The sequence below is a fragment of the Colobus angolensis genome, unplaced genomic scaffold (genome assembly GCF_000951035.1).
Source record: "Colobus angolensis palliatus isolate OR3802 unplaced genomic scaffold, Cang.pa_1.0 Scaffold59, whole genome shotgun sequence".
Classification (NCBI taxonomy): domain Eukaryota; kingdom Metazoa; phylum Chordata; class Mammalia; order Primates; family Cercopithecidae; genus Colobus; species Colobus angolensis.
In genome coordinates, this window is record NW_012119487.1 from 1,005,361 (window position 1) to 1,027,602 (window position 22,242).

At 38.1% G+C, this 22,242-nt stretch overlaps 1 long non-coding RNA gene across 1 annotated transcript in view; it reads right to left on the reverse strand.

Annotated features, from left to right (window-relative positions):
* The window catches only part of LOC105526328, a 29,215-nt gene extending 11,346 nt beyond the window's left edge, over positions 1–17,869 (reverse strand). The window contains exon 1 of the long non-coding RNA XR_001004067.1: positions 17,612–17,869. This is a non-coding gene — a long non-coding RNA (uncharacterized LOC105526328). The remainder of the gene's footprint in view (positions 1–17,611) is intronic.
* Between the last annotated feature and the right edge of the window lie 4,373 nt (positions 17,870–22,242).

Sequence of the window (22,242 nt, forward strand, 5' to 3'; positions counted from 1 at the left end):
TTAATTCATTAAGTTTCTTATAGATTCTGGATATTAGACCTCTGTTGGATGCATAGTTTGCAAATATTTTCTCCTATTCTGTAGGCTGTCTGTTTAGTCTGTTGATAGTGTCTTTTGCTGTACAGAAACTCTTTAGTTTAGTTAGGTCCCACTGTCAATTTTTGTTTTTGTTATAATTGTTTTTGTAGTTTTCATCATGAAATCTCTGCCAGGGCCTATGTCCAGATTAGTATTTCCTACACTTTCTTCCAGGGTTTATGGGTTTTAGGTTTTACTTTTAAGTCTTTAATTTATCTTGAGTGAGTTCTGTATGTAGTAAAAAAGGGTGTCCAGTTTCAATCTCCTGCATATGGCTAGCCAGTTATCCCAACACCCATAATTGAATGAGGAGTCCTTCCCCATTTCTTGTTATTGTCACCTTTGTCAAAGATCAGATGGCTGTATTATAGACGTGCAGCTTTATTTCTGGGTTCTCTAAGCTGTTCCACTTGTCTATGTGTCTGTTTTTGTACCAGTACCATGCTGTTTTGGTTACCATAGTCTCGCAGTTTAGTTTGAAGTCAGGCAATGTGATGCCTCCAGCTTTATTCTTTTCACTTAGGGTTGCTTTGGCTATTCAGGCTTCATTTTGATTCTATATGAATTTTTGAATAGTTTTTTCTAATTCTGTGGCAAATGTTTTTGGTAGCTGGATAAGAATAGCATTAAATGTGTAGATTGCTTTAGGCAGTGTGCTCATTTTAACATTATTGACGCTTCCTATCCATGAGCATGGAATGTTTTTCCATTTGTTTGTGTCATCTCTGATTTCTTTCAGCAGGTTTTTTTTTTTTTTTTTTTTGGAGACGGAGTCGCACTTTATCACCCAGGCTGGAGTGCAGTGATGCCATCTCGGCTCACTGCAAGCTCTGCCTCCCAGGGTCACGCCATTCTCCTGCCTCAGCCTCCTGAGTAACTGGGACTACAGGCGCCCACCCCCACGCCTGGCTCATTTTTTTTTTGTATTTTTAGTAGAGATGGGGTTTCACTGTGTTAGCCAGGATGATCTCAATCTCCTGACCTTGTGATCCGCCCACCTTGGCCTCCCAAAGTGCTGGGATTACAGGTGTGAGCCACCGTGCCCAGCCTCAGCAGTTTTTAAATTCTCATTATGGAGATCTTTCACTTCCCTTGTTAACTGTATTCCAAGGTATTTTATTACTTTTGTGGCCACTGGAATGGGATTGCATTCTTGATGTGGTTCTCAGCTTGGACACTGTTGATGTATAGAAATGCTAATGATTTTTGTACATTGATTTTGTATTCTGAAACTTTGCTAAAGTTGTTTATCAGACCTAGAAGCTTTTGGACAGAAATTACCAAGTTTCCTAGGTATGAAATAATATCATCTGCAAAGACAGTTGGACTTCTCTTCCTGTTTGGTTGCCTTTTATTTGTATCTCTTGCCTGATTGCTCTGGTTAGGATTTCCAGAACTATGTCAAGTAAGAGTGGGCATCTTTGTCTTCTTCAGATTCTCAGAGGGAATGCTTCTAGCTTTTGCCTTGTCAGTATGATGTTGGTTGTAGGCTTGTCATAGATGGCTGTTACTATTTTGACATATGTATCTTCAATGCCTAGTTTGTTGAGGGTTTTGAACATAAAGGGATGTTGAATTTTATTTAAATTCAACATTCTATTGAGATGATCATGTGGTTTTTCTTTTTAGCTGTTTATGTGATGAATCACATTTATTAATTTACATATGTTGACCCAACCTTGCATCCCAGGAATGAAGTCTACTTGATCATGGTGGATTCGCTTTTTGATATGCTGCTGGATGTGGTTTGCTAGTACTTTGTTGAGAATTTTTGCATCTACATTCATCAGGGATATGGGCCTGAAGTTTCCTTTTTTTGTTGTGTCTCTGCCAGGTTGTGGTGTCAGAATGATGCTGGCTTCATAGAATGAGATAGGGAGGAGTCTATCCTACTCCAATTTTTGAAATAGTTTCAGTGGGATTGGTATCAGCTCTTCTTTATACATCTAATAGAATTCATCTATGAATCTATCTGGTCAGGGACTCTTTCTGGTTGGTAGGTTTTTTATCATGATTTAATTTCTGAACTCTATTGGTCTGTCCAGGGTTTCAATTTCTTCCTGGTTCAATCTCGGGAGGTTGTATGTGTCCAGGAATGTATCCGTTTCTTCTAGGTTTTCTAGTTTGTGTGCACAGAGATGTTCATAGTAGTCTCTGAGGGTTTTTTGTATTTCTGTAGGATCAGTGGGATTGTCCCCTTTGTCGTTTCTGATTGTGTTTCTCTGTATCTTCTTTTTTTCTCTATTTGTCTACTTAGAGATCTGTCAATCTTATTTATTCTTTCAAATAATCAGTTTTTTTGTTTCATTATCTTTTGTATGGCTTCTTATATCTCAATTTCATTCAGCTCTGATTTTGGTTATTTCTTGTCTTCTGCTAGTTTGGGAGTTGGTTTGCTCTTGTTTCTCTAGTTCTTTTAGGTGTCGTGTTAGGTTGTTAACTTGAGATCTTTCCAACTTTTTGATATGGGTATTTAGTGGTATCAACTTTCCTCTTAACACTGCATCAGCTGTGTCCCAGAGATTCTAACTAATGTTGAATCTTTGTTTTTATTAGTTTCAAATAATTTCTTGATTTCTGCCTGTCTCCTTATTTATTCAAAAGTCATTCAGGAGCAGATGTTTAACTTCCATATGATTTTGAGAGATCTTCTTGGTATTGATTTTAATTGTTATTATGATTTAATAATAATCATAATAAAATGTGATTTTATTATGTGGTTTTACACATATTATTTTATATTATTTTACACTGTGGTCTGAGAGTGTGGCTGGTATGATCTGGGTTTTTTAAAAGTTTTTTGAGAATGGCTTTATGGCTGACCATGTGGTCAATTTTAGAGTATGTGTCATGTACAGATGAGAAGAATGTATGTTCTGTTGTTTTGATCTGGAGAGTTCCATAGATGTCTATTAGGTCCATGTGGTCAAGTGTCAAGTACAGATCTCAAATATTTTTGTTCATTTTCTGCATCAGTGATCTGTCTAATACTGTCAGTGGAGTGTTGAAGTTCTCCCACCATTATTGGGTGGTTATGTAAGTCTCTTCATGGGTCTCTAAGAGCTTTTTTTATGAATTTAGCTGCTCCAGTATTGGGTTCATACATATTTAGGAAACTTAAGTCTTCTTGTTGAATTGAATCCGTTAGGTAATGCCCTTCTTTGTCCTTTCTGATCATTATTCATTTACTGTGTGTTTTTACTAAAATAACAACAGCAACCTTTGCATTTTTTTGTTTTCTGTATGCTTGGTAGATCTTTCTCCATCCCTTTACTTTGAGCCTATGGGGGTCATAGCTTGTGAGATGGGTCTCTCTAAGACAGCATACAGTTTATCTTACTTCTTTATCCAATTTGCCACTCTGTGCCTTTTAAGTGGTGTTTAACCTGTTAATGTTCAAGATTAATATGGATATGTGTACATTTGATTCTGTCATCATATTGTTAGCTGGTTATTATGTAGACTTGATTGTGTAATTGCTTTATAGTGTCAATGGTCAATGTGCTTATGCGTGTTTTTGTGGTGGTCACTAACAGTCTTTTGTTTCCATGTTTAGCATTCCCTTAAGGATGTCTTGTAAGGCTGGTCTGGTGGTAATAAATTCCCTTTGCATTTTGCTTGTCTGAACAGGATTTTATTTATCCTTTGCTTATGACTTAGTTTGGCTGGATATTAAATTCTCAGTTGGAATTTGTTTATTTAATGAGGCTGAATATAGGTCTCCAATGTCTTCTGACTTCCACAGTTTCTGCTAAAAGGTCCACTGTTAGCCTAATGGTGTTCTCTTTGTAGGTGACCTGTCTGTTCTCTCTAGCCGTGTTTAATATTTTTTCTTTCATGTTGATCTTGGAGAATCTGATGACTATGTGTCTTGAGGATGGTCATCTTCTACAGTATCTCACAGGAGTTCTCTACATTTCTTGAATTTGAATATCATTCTCTCTAGCGAGGCTGGGAAAATTTTCATGGAAAATATCCTCAAACATGCTTTCCAAGTTGCTTCCTCTGTATCCCTCTCTTTCAGGGATACCAATGAGTCATAGGTTTGGTCTCTTTATATAATCCCATATTTCTCTGAGGTATTGTTCATTATTTAAATTATTTTTTCTTTATTTATTTTATTTATTTATTTTTGAGACGGTATCTCGCTGTCTCCCAGGCTGGAGTGCAGTGGCTGGATTTCAGCTCACTGCAAGCTCTGCCTCCCAGGTTCACGCCATTCTCCTGCCTCAGCCTCCTGAGTAGCTAGGACTACAGGCACCCGCCACCATGCCCGGCTAATTTTTTGTATTTTTAGTAGAGACAGGGTTTCACCGTGTTAGCCAGGATGGTCTCGATCACCTGACCCCATGATCTGTCCATCTTGGACTCCCAAAGTGCTGGGATTACAGGCATGAGCCACCATGCCTGGCCTTTTTTCATTTATATATGACTGAGTTGATTGGAAGACCCAGTCTTCAAGCTCTGAGATTCTTTCCTCAGCTTGTTGTATTCTACTATTAATACTTCAGAATGTATTATAAAATACTTGTGTGAGTTTTTCAGCTCTATTCAATTAGTTTGATTCTTTCTTAAAATCGCTATTTTGTCTTTCAGTTCTTGAATAATTTTACTGGATTCCTTAGATTCCTTGGATTGGGTTTCAACTTTCTCCTGAATCTCAACAAGCTTCAATGCCATCCAGACTTTGAATTCTATGTAAGCCTATTCAGCCATTTAAATCAGGTTAAGAACCATTGCTGGGGAGCTAGTGCAGTCATGTGGAGGTTAGAAGACATTCTGACTTTTAGAGTTACCAGTTTTTACCTCGATTCTTTCTCATCTCTGTGGGCTGATATTCCTTTAATCTTTGTGTTGCTTTCTTTTCAATGGGGCTTTTTGCTTTTGTATTCTCTGATGCCCTTGAGGGTTTGACTGTGGTTTTTTTTTTTTTTTTTTTCCGAGACGGAGTCTCGCTGTGTCGCCCAGGCTGAAGTGCAGTGGCCGGATCTCAGCTCACTGCAAGCTCCGCCTCCCGGGTTTACGCCATTCTCCTGCCTCAGCCTCCGGAGTAGCTGGGACTACAGGCGCCCGCCACCTCGCCCGGCTAGTTTTTTGTATTTTTTAGTAGAGACGGGGTTTCACCGTGTTAGCCAGGATGGTCTCATCTCCTGACCTCGTGATCCGCCCGTCTCGGCCTCCCAAAGTGCTGGGATTACAGGCTTGAGCCACCGCGCCTGGCCCTTGACTGTGGTTTTAAGCTGGGTTTAGTCAACTGGCTTCATTTCTGAATGATTTCAAGGGGCCAAGACTCAGCTCAGCACTTCTGGGCTGCATGCTCTACACCTGTGGGCCTGGGATCAGGCCCACAGCTTTTTTTCTCAGACTCCTCAAAGTTAAACACCTGCTGTGCTGGAGGGGCTGAGGTGTTCCCTGTCCACTGGCAATAGCACTCCAATGGGGAGTGTCAGACAAAGCACTTAGGGCAGTGGCACCAGGGTCCACGCCAGCAAAGCATCATGGGAGGCTGCAGGCAAGTGTGTTATGGCAAATCAGTGGAGTACAGCTGCAAGCAGGTGCATGCTGGAAGGGGCCTATCTTCAAAAGCTCTGATGATTAGGCAAGGTCGTCTCACTATGGCAGTGGCCACCAGGAAACACGCTGTTTGGGAATCTGAAGCTTCGTTGCAAACAAGTTCAGCCAGGCAGGAACTCTGGAAGGGGCTGCTGGCAGACAGGAGAATCCTCAGATCAGATTGGCCTTGTCCCACAGGCAAAATATCCCTGTTCTATACAGGTCCAACAGTCAACAAAAACCAAAGCCTCCTAGAGGAACATGGCGAGCCTTGAGGAGTAGGCATCTCTGGCCATGCTCCATTGCAGCCATTCCCATGCCAAACCCTATGGGTTCCATGCAGGCTGTAATCCCATCCCTGCTAACTCTCCGAGCCATTCTCTCTGCCAGCTTAAATGTCCATGGGGGTTGCCGGCAGTTCTCCTGCAGCCAGGATTCTGGAAGTCCATGGAAAGAGTGGTCCACTGCATACCTATTTAACTCACCATCCTTCAGGAGCCACTTGGGGGCAGCAACAAATACTGGCGCTCACTATTTTTTATTTACATATGTTATAGGTATATTTATTATACTCTCCAAAGTCACCCCAAGAGACATAAGGAAATAATGAAGAGTATCATGGCAAACAATAGAATAGAACAAATAACCAAAGAAATTGAAGGAGAGTGAAAACTTAAGGTCTTACAATTCATAAACCATTTAGATTTTAAGTCCACAAATTCTTGAAAGGCATATTGTAAATAGTAGGCTAAATTCATGATTAATAAAAACTATTTAACATGATTATATTTTCTATGCTAAAGTTTTATATTAAAATCATCTTAGTTCCTCCTTCATCCTGAATAGGTAAGGCTGAGAACACCGTAACATGAGTATCTCCAAAGGAGGGCATTTTCTGATCAGGATAACACTTTTCATAGATTCCCTGATTATGATAGTAGTAAAAATTCTAAATGATTCTTTATTATTTTTTGTTTAATGAAATTAAAAGTTAACATACTTTCTTATTCTAAGATGCCATTGACTGTCATGTGCACTATTAATAACAAATTTGGGTACAATAAATAAACAAACATTAAACATTCACATTGAATTTAAGACTCATTCCAGTTATGGAAAAATAAACTATGGGCAAAGTACATTTTATCGTTGAGGATACTGTACTTTTAAAATAGCTGATCTGATTTCAATGAGTTCGCTATTTAGTGATTTTGAGGCAGTAAATATCAAAGTATTGGATCTTCTTTGCTCTCATTTGCTTGACTTCAAAATGAGATTATTCTCTGCCTTTCTGAAAGTAAAGAAAGAAAAGGGCTAAAGGAGGACAGGGCAGAACAGATAATATTTGAGGAACAATTCTGGCTCTAAGGTTCTTAGGTTACAGTTCCATGTCTCTCAATAACAATAAAATTATTGAAAGGGAACAGATGCTCATTTGATTAATTCATACAAACACTTGTTTTAACTTTCATTCTCATCTGAATCTATTTGCTGTTCTCAGAGAATTTCTACCTTTGTAACCCATGATTTTGAAAGGGACTTTAAAAGTTGATGATTTTAGGAGTTGATGAGTCATTCTTTCTTCATAAAATCTTTGACGACAAGCTCCAATAGCTAAAGTAGACATAGCTTCCAATGAGCAGGACAGCAGCTCTACTTCTAATAAGTTAATCCAATGGTTTTTGTCATGAGAAAAACAAGAAATCATGTTTTTAATAATACTAAAAGGTCGCTGCATCTTGTTAACATCTGGAGTTCAATCACTTCTGTGCTAAAAACCGGGGAATGCTTCAGCAGGGCATAAATCTTGCCCCTTATTGTACATACGATCCAGATGCCGGAGGAGAATTAACGTTTGTTTGTAACACATCTGGTGTCGGCAGCTTTGAGTAAGCTCTAATAGAAAGAGTGTGGAACTAACGCAGCATTACACCTTCACTCAGGCCAGGGGTTCTAGACTGAAGGTAAAAGCCTTCAGGTGTCCCTTGGGGTTTAGCAATAAACTGCACTAATCAGCACTGGCATTGTGTTAAGTGCAGGGTGTTTTGAATTTTCCACATCAGTTTTGCAGCCCTGTAACTCTACATTCCAACTGTCTGCTTTTGACAACTTTGTAGATTTGCCACCATCTTAAGCTCCAAATGAAAGAAAGGCCCAGATTCACTGTCAGAGTTCAGACTATCCCATAAAATGGGGGAGGACACATGATTACTACCAGAGCAGTAGTGAGCAAATAATAACAAGACTAGCCTTATCTGTAGATATAAAAAGTGGCTTGGTATCCTATCCATGAAAAGCAATAGAATGAAGTAGAAAGTGCAGAATTTCAGTTGGGACATCTAAGCTCAAGTCCTATTTCTGGTACGTGTGCAGAAGTCCAAAATTAACTGGGTCATGTTTTCTCACAAGGGATGTGTAAGAACCAAATCAGATGATGACTTTTGTAACAAAAGGATCAGGTCCAAATTTCCTGGAATAGTATTTTAATTAACTTTGTAATATAACCTTCCTTCCCAACCTTTGTTATCGTCAGCATATTCTGGGTTTTAAACTATAACAAATATCTTGCACCTTAAAAACCTGCCACATAATTTGATGTTTTACAGTCTTTGTCCATGTTGTTCCTATTGGTAATAATGTTTTCTTCAATCCATTATTAATTTCTGGACACTTTGCACTAAGATTCCTTCTTTATAAAGCACTTGTGCATGTCTCTAGCATAGTAGTACTTTTTATGGAGTATTATATATTGCTCATTGTTTTCTATGCCTTTCTCCTTGGCTGGACTGTGATCCTACTTCATGATATCTGTGAAAGAAAAGGTGGTAACCCTTAGAGGCACTTAACAATAAAGTCTTTTTTTTTTTTTGAGCTAGTGTCTCGCTCTGTCACCCAGGCTGGAGTGCAGTGGCATCATCTCAGCTCGCTGCAATCTCCCCTTCCCACGTTCAAGCGATTCTCCTGTCTCAGCCTCCTGAATAGCTGGGATTACAGGTGTGTGCCACAATGCCTGGCTAATTTATTTATTTATTTATTAGTAGAGATGAGGGTTTACCATGTTGGTCAGGCTGGTCTCGAACTCCTGACCTCAAGTGAGCCACCTGCCCCAGCCTCCAAAAGTGCTGGGATTATAAGCATGAGCCACCACGCCCAGCCCATTTAATAATAAAGTCTTAAGGATACATTTCATGTTGTTGCAGATAGCCTCCAATTAAATCACACTTCTATGAGAAAGTTATTTGTGATGGTCAAATGATATGGCAGCAAATGCTACTGGGTAATTGGGGGATTTTATAGTAGGATTTAAAAGAGTACCTAGATAACTGTAAATGTGTTTTTATGATGGTGTTATGCTCTGTCGGGGGTCAGGCTCTGAAATCAGAGAAGTAAGATACTCCCACCAGCAGAGGCATATAGGAACCAAGATCATCTGAACCAAGGACAGATTCATGTGTCCTAATTCACACTGTCTGGCTCATGTGTTCATTGAGGAAAATGGTGGGTAAAATCTTCCGCCCTGTTCAAAGTGTTCTTCATTTTAAGTTCGCACAGCATGTATGGTTGACTGAGTTAAATATGCATATGACATGGTTCCACTAATCACATGTTTTAAATTTGGTTTTTGAAACTGTAACTGGAAACCCAGAAGAGGCTACTTTCCAATTTAGACTTGAAAACTGCCACAGCACCAAATGAATCATATAGAATAAAATTATAAGACATGAACATTGGAAGAAAAAATGCAGAGTACAAAAGTAAGATTTTAAAAGGTATTAATGTCTCAAAGAGACTGATTTCTAGTACTAATATGATTCTAATAACTTCACTTTGTTTTTGGAGAACGCTTGTATATTTCTCAGTACTTTCATATGTCTTTCATTCATTTGTCTTCCCTGCCTACCTGTGGAATAATGGGCAAGACCACACTTAGGGTGGAAGGAAAAGCAAAGAATGGATACATCAGTCTAAAAATAGCCACATAAGTTATATCAGTTTTCCAGTAGAAAGTTTTCTAGCTTATAAAGACATTATGGAAAAGAGCTTGGATTGAAGAAGACATATTTAATTCAGGTATGAAGAATAAATAACTAGTAGAAGATAAAACTAATGAAGTGATGAAACACACACACACCCAAGGCTGACAGAATTCACAACCAACAGATCTTCACTGTAAGAAATTTAAAAGAACATGTTCTAGACTGAAAGAAAATAAAAGTTGAAAGTGCAAGAAGCAATGAACATCTTTGTGAAAGGTAAATATGTAGATAAAGTACTGACTGTTTAAAGCAAGAACAATTGCAGTATTTTATGGGGATTATCACATGCAGAAACATACAACAATAGCAAAAATGGCAAAGGTGGAGTAGAGGGTAATAGATGTATACTGTTCTAGATGTTTTACATTATTGGAAAAGCCAAAAAGGTATTAAGATAGACCATCATAAGTTAACATTTGTCTTATAATTTTTAGTGTATCTACTAAAACAATTATATTAAAAAGCATAACAAAAGCCTACCAGAGGAGAAAAAATGAAATATAAAAAGCAAGTAGAATTATTACAAAGCAAGTATAACAAAGAAACAAAAACAAGGAAAAATAGAAAACAAATAGCAATATGGGAGACTAAACCCAACTACATCAGTAATTGCATTTTATGTAAATGGCTGAAACACTTCAGTTAACAAGATTTTCAGCTCACATTTTTAAAAAAATACAATTATGGCTGCTTATAAAAAGCACACCATAAATGTAAAAATACATAGTATTTTAAAGAATGTAAAAACAACATACTAAGTGAACATTAGCCAAAGGAGAGCTGGTATGACTAAAGTGATATCAAAGTAGACTTTAAGATGAGAAAAATAGGCTGGGCGTGGTGACTCACGCCTGTAATCCTAGCACTTTGGGAGGCCGAGGCAGGTGGATCATGAGGTCAGGAGTTCAAGACCATCCTGGCTAAGATGGTGAAACCCCATCTCTACCAAAAATACAAAAAATTAGCTGGGCATGGTGGCACACGCCTGTAATCCCAGCTACGCAAGAGGCTGAGGCAGAGAATTGCTTAAACCTGGAGGGGCAGAGGTTGCAGTGAGCCAAGATTACGCTACTGCACTCCAGCCTGGGCGACAGAGTGAGACTCTGTCTCAAAAAACAAAAAAAAAATTATAACTTCTCCAACTTCTCCTATAGATAACATCATCATTGTGAAAACTAAAAAACTGGTCTTTGAGATATTTTTCAGATTTAGCATTTTGACAGACCAAGAGACAAAACTTGGTCCTGAGGCCACTTTTTGGAAGTGACTCAACCACACAAAGACAGTTTAGATACCCCTGTGATTTCATCCCTAGCCAATCATTGTTTCAATTCCCCAGCCCCCTGCTTGCTAAAATGTCCTTAAAAACCCTAGCCTCTGAAGTTTTAGGGAGATGGATTTAAGAAATACCTCTCCTCCTCTGGCTTGGCTGGCCCTGTGATTATTAAACTCTTTCCTTGCTGCAATACTGCTGTTCTCAGTGAATTGGCTTTTCTGGGCAGTAGGCAAGAACCCATCAGGCTGCTACACAACCAGATGATTGAGGCTGATGTACCATCTTAGGCTAACCAAAACAAAAGGTGTTTGCGGCTCTGTGTGGGGAAAGTAAGAGGAGGATATTATGGTAAATAAGACTTGTCTTATTATGCAGATAAGATCTCTCTGGTGATAATAGTTGTCTCCAGGATTAGCTTTCTTCCCGGTAGGGAGATATCTTTACAAATGGAAACTTATTTTATAAACGTAAACATCCTTTACAAAAGGGGAGATTTATATTCTATTGTTAGGCATTTAGGGGAAGATAAGAGCTCTTCCTGCACCTGCAGGTTCTCAACTGTCTTTATCTCAGAATATTCTATGTAACAGAGTCATATATTTTGAGGTGGGCATATTCTGGTATCTTTCAACAACATCTTTAAATAGGTTCTCACTCAACTCACCTAATAAAATGGCTTTGTAGGGGTTGTACTCAAGATGGCCAACTAGATGCAGCCAGTAAGAGCATCTACCACAGAAAGACCAGACCATCAAGAAGACTGGCACACTCCAAGCAGATCTTTGGAAGGAAGGCTTTTGGAGTTGACAGAAGGAGGACACAGACCCTGGGTTGAAATGGGAAGAAGCTGGGAACCCTGCACGGGGCTGCTGAGCACCATGACTCCTTCCTGGCCCCCAGCAGCTTCTGGGGCAGGAGTGAGTTGAAAAGGTGAAGAGTGACCTAATCTTGCCACAGACCTCTGGAATCCTAGCTGCAGGAGACCCTGTGACCCCCATGGACATTTGAGCTGACAGGGAGAGCTGTTTGGAGAGATGGCAGGGACAGGAACTCCAGCCTACATGGAACTCAGAGGGTTTGGTGTGGGAATAGCTGCAGTGGGACATGGTCAAGGAGGCCCATCCCCTAAAGCTCATCACACTCCTCTAGGTGGCTTTGGTCTTTGTTGACTGTCGGACTTGGAGAGAAAAAGGCTTTCTTGCCTGTGGGATGGAGCCAGTCTGATCTGAGCACCCTCCTGTCTGTCAGCCTCTCCCAGAGTCCCTGCCTGGCCATGCCTACTTTCGGCACAGTCTCAAATGCCCAACCAGGGTGCTTCCTGGTAGCTGCCACCATAGTTCCTTTGTGTGGTGGCTCATGCCTGTAATCCCAGCATTTTGGGAGGCCTAGGCAGGCAGATTACTTGAGGTCAGGAGTTCAAGACCAGCCTGGCCAACATGGTGAAACCCCATCTCTACAAAAAAAAAAAAAAAAAAAAATTAGCTGGGTGTGGTGGTGTGTGCCTCTAATTCCAGCTACTCAGGAGAGTGAGGGAAGAGAATTGCTTGAACCTGGGAGGTGGAGGTTGCAGTAAGCCGAGATCACGCCACTGCACTACAGCCTGGGTGACAGAGGGAGACTGTCTCAAAAAAGGAAAAAGAAAAAAATAAAAGGCAGGGGGAATAAAGGAGTGAAGGACATGAACAGACACTTCTAAACTTCTAAAACAGAAGACATACAACTGAGCACAGTGGCTCACGCCTGTAATCCCAGCACTTTGGGAGGCCAAGACAGGTGGATCACCTGAGGTCAGGAGCTCAAGACCAGCCTGGTCAACATGGTGAAACCCCATCTCTACTAAAAACACAAAAAAGTAGCCGGGCATGGTGGTAGGCACCTGTAATCCCAGCTACTCTGGAGGCTAGGCAAGAGAATCATTTGAACCCGGGAGGCAGAGGATGCAGTGAGCTGAGATTGCGCCATTGCACTCCAGCCTGGGTGACAACAGTGAAACTCTGTCTCAAAGAAACAAACAAACAAACAAAAAAGACATACACATTTCCAACAAGTATATGAAAAAATGTTCAACATCACTAATCATTAGAGAAATAAATATCAAAACCAAATGAGATGCCATCTCATACCAGTCAGAATAATGGCTATTACTAAACAGACAACAAATAATAGATGCTGGCGAGGTTGCAGAGAGAAGGGAAAATTTATACACCATTGGTGGGAATGTAAATTAGTTCAGCCACTGTGGAAAGCAGTCTGGAGATTTCTCAAAGAACTAAAAACAGAACAATCATTTGACCCAGCCATCTCATTACTGGGTATATGCCCAAAAGAATATAAATCATTCTACCATAAAGACACATGCACGTATATGTTCAACACTGCACTATTCACAATAGCAAAGACATGGAATCAACCTAGATGCCCATCAACAGAGAACTGGATAAAGAAAATGTGGTACATATACACTATCAAATACTATGTAACCATAAAAAAAGAAGAGATCATGTCCTTTGCAGCAACATGGATGGAGCTAGAGGCCATTATAATAAGCAAATTAATGCAGGAACAGAAAACCAAATACTGCATGTTATCACTTATAAGTGGAAGGTAAACCTTGAGTAGACATGGATGTAAAGACTGGAACCTACCTGATTGTGGAGGGTGGGAGGAGGGTGAGGATCCAAAAACTACCTATCAGGTACTATGCTTATTATCTGAGTGAGAAAATAACCTTTATACCAAACCCCCACAACACTCAATTTACCCATATAACAAACTAGTACGTGCACCCCCTGAACCTAAAAGTTGAAAAAAATGCTTTGTAATTTTTATTTGTCATCAATAATAATGTATCCTTTGTATTAATTCAAAATATTAAAAGCAGCTCACCCTTTACCCCTACATACATGTATTTTTTAATGGAATTTTGTGTTAATATTCCCAGGTACCTAAAGCTACTCTTAACCCACTATCTGCATCCTCTACCTTTCCTAAAAAGCCTTCTTCCAGGATTTCCTAAATGTAAATATAAACAGCTTACATAAATGTAAGCATATTTTTATGCTGCATCCAGCCATTCTTATATTTAATCAGCAAAGAGAAAGTAATGGTAAAAGCCCAATATTCCCATTTTGCTACAGGTTACATTTTAGAAAATAAAGTTAAAAAGCAGCAACACCAACACAGACTGTTCTCATTTCAATTTTCTTTACAATTTTTTCCTACTGCTGTTTATTTGACAGAAAGTCAATTGCTTACTGCGGGGTGACTGCATGAGAAGAAATTTTTAAAACATTAATAAAAATAATAGCTTAAAGTATGTGGCCCTTAATGCAACAGTAGCTTTCTTTTTATTAAACAAGTGTAAGACAGGGAAGGAGGACTTGAGACTTGATTTAAGCCTCTAAGCATTAGGCCATTTAAACTCAAAGAGTTGTAGGGAAGAAAAATAATTTTTTTCTTCACCCCTCTAAGGTTCTCAGTTAAAACAGACCCCTTAACAAAAGACAGATTTACAATAAAAAGAAGTTTATTAACATGTATACCTCATGTATAAATGGGAGCCACCCAGGGAATGAATAATTTTCCTAAGAAGCGGCTTTAAGTTCACACATCATCTTCAACTGAAACAAAGAAAGAAGGGTATGGGGGAAGGCCTATTATGGGGAGATGCACAGAAAAAAACATGGTAAAACAAGGGTAAGGTTACTGTGCAGATTTAAATTAGTGCCTTCTCCACTGATGAGGGTTTCTAGTGATTTCATCCATCTCTTCCTGGTACAGACAGGAGATGCTTTTACCAACGGGTATTTCCTTTATAGATGTTAATTTCCCTAACAAGAGGGTAAAGGTAAACTTCTACTCTGTTTACAGAGCTCCTCCTGTGTGTAAGATTTCTTTAAAAAGCTAGGTGTGGTGGTTTACGCCTATAGTTCCTGCTACTTGGAAGGCTGAGGTGGAAGGATCCCTTGAGCCCAGGAGTTCAAGGCCGCAGTGAACTGCCATGCCACTGCAGTTTAGCCTGGGGAAAAGAGTGAGACACCATCTAATTCTTAAACATTTTTTTTTAGGTGGCATATTTTGGTCTCCTGCAGTAGCTATGACCATATTGCCCTCCAATAAGGTTTAACAACGTACCCACCTACTAATTATGTATAAGAATGCCTGTCATTTATCCTCATCGGCACAGTATGCTATTAAACTTTATGATCTTTGCCAATCTAGTGGGTGACCAGGGGTATTTTAGTATTACCCCTTTCCATGAGTATTGAATGTAATTTTTGTGTTTCTCTTGTATGAGTCTGGTTAAGTATCTTTCTACCTGTTTAAACTAGATTTGTTTCCTTCCTTTATTATAAACTATTCATTTCAACTCTTCCAAGACACCTGTTTTATGTATAATTCCTAGGCATGAAGCTGTGTTCTTATTAGATCAAATCTGAAAACAACAAAAACTTAGGAATAAGTTAACCAGAAATAAATAAGGAGTGAGGAAAATTTTTAAATGCTCCTAAGAGTCACAAAATATACATATATATTCATATACACACATAGCATAAACACACATGAACACATACACACTTAAACAACTGGGAAGGAATACCATGTATTTGAAAAGAAATACCCGCAAAATATGAAAGTGTCAATTTCACTTAATTTATAAATTTGATATATTTGTTTTAGAGGGTTGATAAGACTAAGCTAATCTCTAAAGATCATCAGAAAAATAAGCAAGTAAAAATTGCCAGAAAATTTCTGAAAAACTAAATCAATAAGGGAAGCTATTTCTATCATATTTTAATATATATTATAAATATATTAAAAATTTAACAGAATTTTTTAAAAAATTGATACTTGTACATGAATAGACAGATAAGCTTATGAGAGAGAAAAGAAAATCCAGAAATAGATTCAAATACATATAGTTACATAGTAAAAACACAGGAACATTTCAAAGTAGCATTGAAAATATGGATTATATATTAAACCTTATGGGAAAACTGCGTAGCTACCTGAAAAAAAAAAAATTTAGATTTATATCATTTACCAGAATATATCTGAAATTGATCAAATATTTAAGTATAAGAAATACAATTGTAAAAGTAGTAGGAAAAAAGCCATGAAAACATTTTATTCTTTCAAGTGAGAAAGTTTAAATAGAAAAAAAATCCAGAGGTCATTAAAAAATTGATAAACTTGATACAAAAAATTTAAAGAAAACATTCTACATGGCAACAATCACAATAAAGTTAAAATCAGGCAAAAATGGTGAGAAAATATTTGCATAAGAAATAAAGAGATAATTTCTCTAATACATAAAGAACTCCTATTTATCAATAAGAAAAAACTCAACCATTCAGTAAATTAATGAGCAGAGAATGTGAGCACACTGATCATAGAAAAGAAAATATAAACAGCTCTGAAATATATTAAAATAAGTTCAGAGTTGAAGGAAACACTCTTTATACATAGATTGTGAACATTTAAACCAATAAAATCTGTTTGCAGGGCATTCTGACCATGCCTGTCAAAATTATAAGTGCACATACCCTTTAACCTAGCAATTCCACATTTAGAATATACTCTACAGATTTACTCATACATATAAAAAATGAAATGTATACAAGATTATTTATTGTAACTTTGTTTATAAAAGCAAAATATAGTAGTCTTCCAAATATCCATCAATAGAATATTGCTTATAGAAATTATAAGGTATACATATAATGGTATATTATGAATAGTAAATAAGGAATAAAAAGGATTTTCATATATAGATATGAGATGATCACCAAAATGTTTTTAAAAGAGAAAATTATGTAGAACATTGTGTATAATATACAAACATTTGAGTAAAACTTGATAGATAGATAAAATACATATTTCAACCCCAGCCACTACATTTCAATATCAACAGACCACGTACTATTCCCCATATACACCTTTTTGTTACCACTATTATACTTTTGATTACATTATTCCCTACATAGATAGACTTTCATCTTGATTTTTGCTTGCTAAAATTCAACCCATCTTTGGATCCTGTAAATTAACCTTTCTCTTCTGTTCTTTCAATACAACTTTCTGAATCTAGGTTCTTTTTTCTAATAAAAACGAGTAAAATCTATTAATTCCAATAACACTAAAGGAAGAGAAGGGAGGGAAAAGGAACAACTACCAAATACATATCTGCCAGACACTTTAATGTCCTATGACATTTAATTCTAGACAACTTTTTAATTCAGGTTTTATTCCAGTAACAAATGGTGTTACCAGTTTGAGAAGATTAGAGAATGTTCGCAATGTCACAAATCTGATAATAGAAGGAGGTACAGAGGTTTAAACTCAAGTATCTAGGATTCTAAATCCTTTTCTGACTATACAACCTTGTACTTGATGGAATTTCTGCCACATTTCTTTAGAATCCGAACCTTTGAGATCATCTAGTTTGACACTCTCAATTGACAAATGAGGGAAAGAAAGCAGGAGAGGTTAAGAGCTTTGCAAACTAGTTTGTTAGTGTCAGTGGGGTTGGATAGGGGTCTATAAAAACATATGTATGTAATTAGGACTAGGATGTAAGGTCAACTTGGTATTTTACACTTTTATAATAGAATTTAGGATTAACAGGATAATTGATAGTCTTTAAAATTAAAAAGTTGGCACATACCACAGACGGGAGTTGTTTCAGAAATCGAAAGCATAAACATCTGAGAATGAATGTCTATCTGTGAAAATTAACACCCATCCATAACGTTCATAAGAATTCTTTAGTGTCATTAACTGTTTACCAAGCATCTTCCTGTGCTAAAGACAAAATGAGTTTTTGACATTCTCGTACAAAGTCCATGTGCCCTACAATAAAATCCTGAGGTCTTCAGCACTTACTTGCCTCCTCCCTCCAATATCTGGCTCCCATCCCACAGCCTCTACCACACTGGCTCAGGAAGTAGGCAATTTCCTGCCTTGGCTGAGCCGGATATTAAGACTTCTTTGTTCCCTTATCTCTGAGAAATAACACTGCTCTGAAATACTCCAATAGCTGACTGATTCATGCTCAGATTTACCTAAAGGACTCTCTGCTGTTCTTTTATGTTAGTGTTGGCTGAGGCAGAGCAATTCACCCACATTCTAATCGTAAAATGTGGTGGGGTGATATGGAGCACTCTGGATAATTATAGTTCGTAGACTGTCTAATATTAGAATAAAGAAGATTTTTTTAAAGAACTATTGAGCTAGGGGATCTTCCTCTCTGCTCCCACCTCCCCTCACTGACCCATCCACAAACAAACCCATTTTATGTCCATTTGCATTTATAAAAGAATCCTTTCTCATACAAGACATCTTAAATAGATTCATTCATATTGGTACAGACTAAACTGAAATTTCTAGGCTGTGTAACACAGGCAATTTGACTATTCTCCTTGGAGGCAATACATACAGAAATAACAACTGCTGACAACTTCTTGGTACCTCCAAATGTATACAGACACATGACATATCGATCTATACACATAGCCTGTGTTCTCTATTTGACTGATGGTTAGTAATACCATCTGCACATCCACAGCTTGTCCAGTTTCCAGGTTTCTTCCATTTAGTGGAATGTTCTTAATACAATATTCCTATTCAACACTTCAAAGCCCTTTCAAAACATTTCACTTTTCATGTAATGCATGCCCTACATTCCAGCTTCTTTTGTTTGGAGTTCTGATACGAGGAAAAGCTAAAAACAATACATCATGATGACCAAGCCCAGAAAATGCAATTTAGAAGTAAAAATGATGGGAACACAATCTTCCCTCTTCCCTGACTGGCAAGGTTAAATGAACCAAAATATTCTAGAACTAAGAAATTTTAAAGACCATTTAGTCTCACCAGCTCATTTTACAAGTTGGGGAACTAGGTTCTGGGTGATGAACAACATTTTAGGTTGTGGAATGGAGTAAGTTCCAGGTAAAAGAAACAACATCTGCACAGACACAGGGATGCTGATTGTGCCACCAGAGGAAGACTGACTCGATGGGCTATCAGGAAGAAAAGAACAGAAGATTAAATAAGTAGAGTTGAACAAATTTACAAGGGACCTTGGAATTTCCATTTACAATTTGTGGGTCAATTTTCTACTTTCATGAAAATGTAGACACTGAATCATATAGGTTAGATTTGGAAAAGAACTCAGGATCTCAGCTCTTATTTTTTTCCTTTGTAATACTTTATTTAGTTATAATTTTGTATTAATTTAACTTTAAAATTTTTGTCAGTCACTAGTTTGTAATCTTCATAGCATCTGGCACAGTTGTCAGGCATACAGTAAGTACTCCAAAACTATCTGTTGAATGAATGAGATTATCTGAATTAACTTTCTACATAGAGATGGCATCTTTTCTTAGACTTTCCTGAACAGTTGACTCTCTGTGGTCTCTCTGAAAATACTCAGTGATGAAGTCTGGCTATCACCAAGGCCCCTGCCAGCCCATCCTTACTGAGAAGGTGGTGACTTCTTTTGGAAGAAGAAGGACAGACTTTAGGTTACCAGGACAGTCTAGGCCCAAGAACATTAGAATATTGAATATTTCTATGTTTCTAGTAGGCACTAGTGTTTAGTTAAGATGCAAGGAAATGAAGTATGTCAGGACGTTTTTGTACTTTTTCAAAAAGCTCTATAGAATTAGGCATTACTGGCCGGGATCAGTGGCTCACACCTGTAATCCCAGCACTTTGAGAGGCCGAGGCAGGCAGATAACCTGAAGGTCAGGAGTTCGAGACCAGATTGCCCAACATGGTGAAACCCCCATCTCTACTAAAAATACAAAAATAGCCAGGTATGGTGGCACACACTTGAAATCCAAGCTACTTGGGAGGCTAAGGCAGGAGAATCGCTTGAACCCAGGAGGCAGAGGTTACAGTGAGCCGAGATTGATTACGCCACTGCATTCCAGCCTGAGTGACAGAGCAACACTCCATTTCAAAAAAAAAAATAGGCATTACTAGATACATTTCACATATGAGGTAATTGAGGCTAAGCTTTGAGTACTTTTTTCAAGGCAACACAACACACAGTAGTGAAATTAATTTGAAATTAGGTCTGGGCTTTGAAGATCAGGTTCTTCCTAACCTGCTACACTGCCTCTATTAAAAAATATAAAACAGAATTGTTACCCTCAAATGAGACACAATCTAGCTGGAGAGACAGATTCGGAGACATCCGTTATCATACTGATCGCCAGTATGTAAAACGCACTAAGCACAGAGATGCAAGCTGTTCATTCTTCCCGGAGTTTGAAAATGTCATGAAAGGTTTTACCAAAGAGGTGCCTCCTGACCTGTGAAGGTGATTGTCAGGTGGAATCAACCAGACTCAACCAAAAAAGTTTCTCAGAGGAAGAAGTCCAAGAACTCAATGCTGCCAGATTTTCTCATTGGGTCATAATATGTCCCAGCCAGGCTGGGGGCACACCTAAGTCAATACGCAATAATTTCAATGGAATTTTTATCAGATTTTGCTTGCTTGCTATGTGAGTACCCCTTCAACTTCACCCTGTCACCCTACATGCACACACACACACACACACTCACATGGAAAGAGAAAGAGAGCAACTACCAGCACCATATACGTCCTATTGCCATGACTAGATAAATTGCCTCAGTGCCTTTTCTACTACACTCGCTGCCTCTGACCATGAATAAATAAGGTACTCAGTTTATGTAAATATAAGAGTGTAGCTAAAGGAATTTTAAATGCCAGACATGATCAATTTAGCTGTTTTAAATGCTGCAGTGACTAGCCTGCACCAAACTTTTAGAATAGGGAGTAAATACAGACTAGACAACAGTAGGGAAATTTCCTGGACTTCTCAAGTTCATGGTGGAAATTGGTGAATGTCTTCTACAATTTGCTCTTAATGCAGATGGAATCAGTTTCTCATGGAAACAGATACCTTCCTTTACATTTATTGCATGTGAAAAAACTGTGTCTGGCTTTAAGGCAGTCATGGACCACCTTACTCTCTTCCTTAGTAGAAACTCAACAGAGAATTTAAAATTAAAACTCCAGCTTGTTCATCACACAGATAACCATACAATACTAACAAGCTAAAAATAAATCAGATTTGCTGTATTAGAGTATTCAAATTTGAATGTAGTATTTGAATACCATATTCAAATAGTACATGTCTTTGGAAGAAAACACTACATTTTAAGTTTCTTCCATGCAACACAAAATGTTACAGCAGCTGATAAAGCGGAAAGTAAATGCGTACCCAGGATGCACTGGATGTAACACCCACTTTTATAGCTCATCAAGGATACTGAGGCTGAGGGTGGAATGTGTCAGGGAGTTTGGTACAATCCTCTGCCACCAGATTCAGAAAAGTATTGAAAAATGATGGTGGGAAGTGATAAGAACAGTGTGTGGAAAGAAGTCTAATGTGAGAAAGGACATGATTTCCTTAGTCTTGAACTCCATAGGCCTCAAATTCCCAACACTCCATGGTTTGTACAACTGGATAGTCTTAATGAGGTCATGGAAGATGATGTGGAAGTGGCATTAAATCTTTACAGTGAGTCCTTAGAGAGCAAGTGTTGCTGCTACTGAGGAGAGTCCAAAGAGTTTGCTAATTCATGGAACTCTAACATGTTCAAAGGGACCAAATATAGTTTTGAAAAAGAGACCCTAAAAATGGGAACCCTAAAAAATGGGAACCATAGCAGTGAAGTGTTAAAGAAGATGCCAAAAGCACTGACCTACATAATTAAGTGATGTCAAGAAAGAGGAAAAAGCAGATGCTTTTAGAAAAAAAAAAAAAATCATTATTTCTGGATTCACCGAAAGAAGCAGAAGGGGATTAGCCCAGGATGAGAAAGTTGAGAAGACTGCCTTGACAGCATGGTCTCTCTTTCAGGTTGTCACACTTCCTCTCTCAGGGAAAACAGTCTTGGAACATTAGAACCATAATGAATATTAGAGATAATCTATCCCAACCCCATTATAATATAGCTGGGGAAACTGAGGCACTGCAGGTAGTGATTAATTCAAGGTTACACAGCTAGTAACAGGTCACCCAGAACTGGAGCCCACCTTTCAGACTTCTTGTGTTCTCTGGTTTAGAAATTAGAAGACTGGATCTAGCCCTGGTTCCTAAACCAATGAGCTATCATACATTTAAAAGACTCTATAATCTCTCTATGCCCAGTTTTCTCATCTGCTCTGTTTCATGGTTAGAATAAAAGAAGATGTGGCATGTAGCATTCATTATAAAAGACAAATAGTACTATTCAAAAATATAATATTTTTATCAG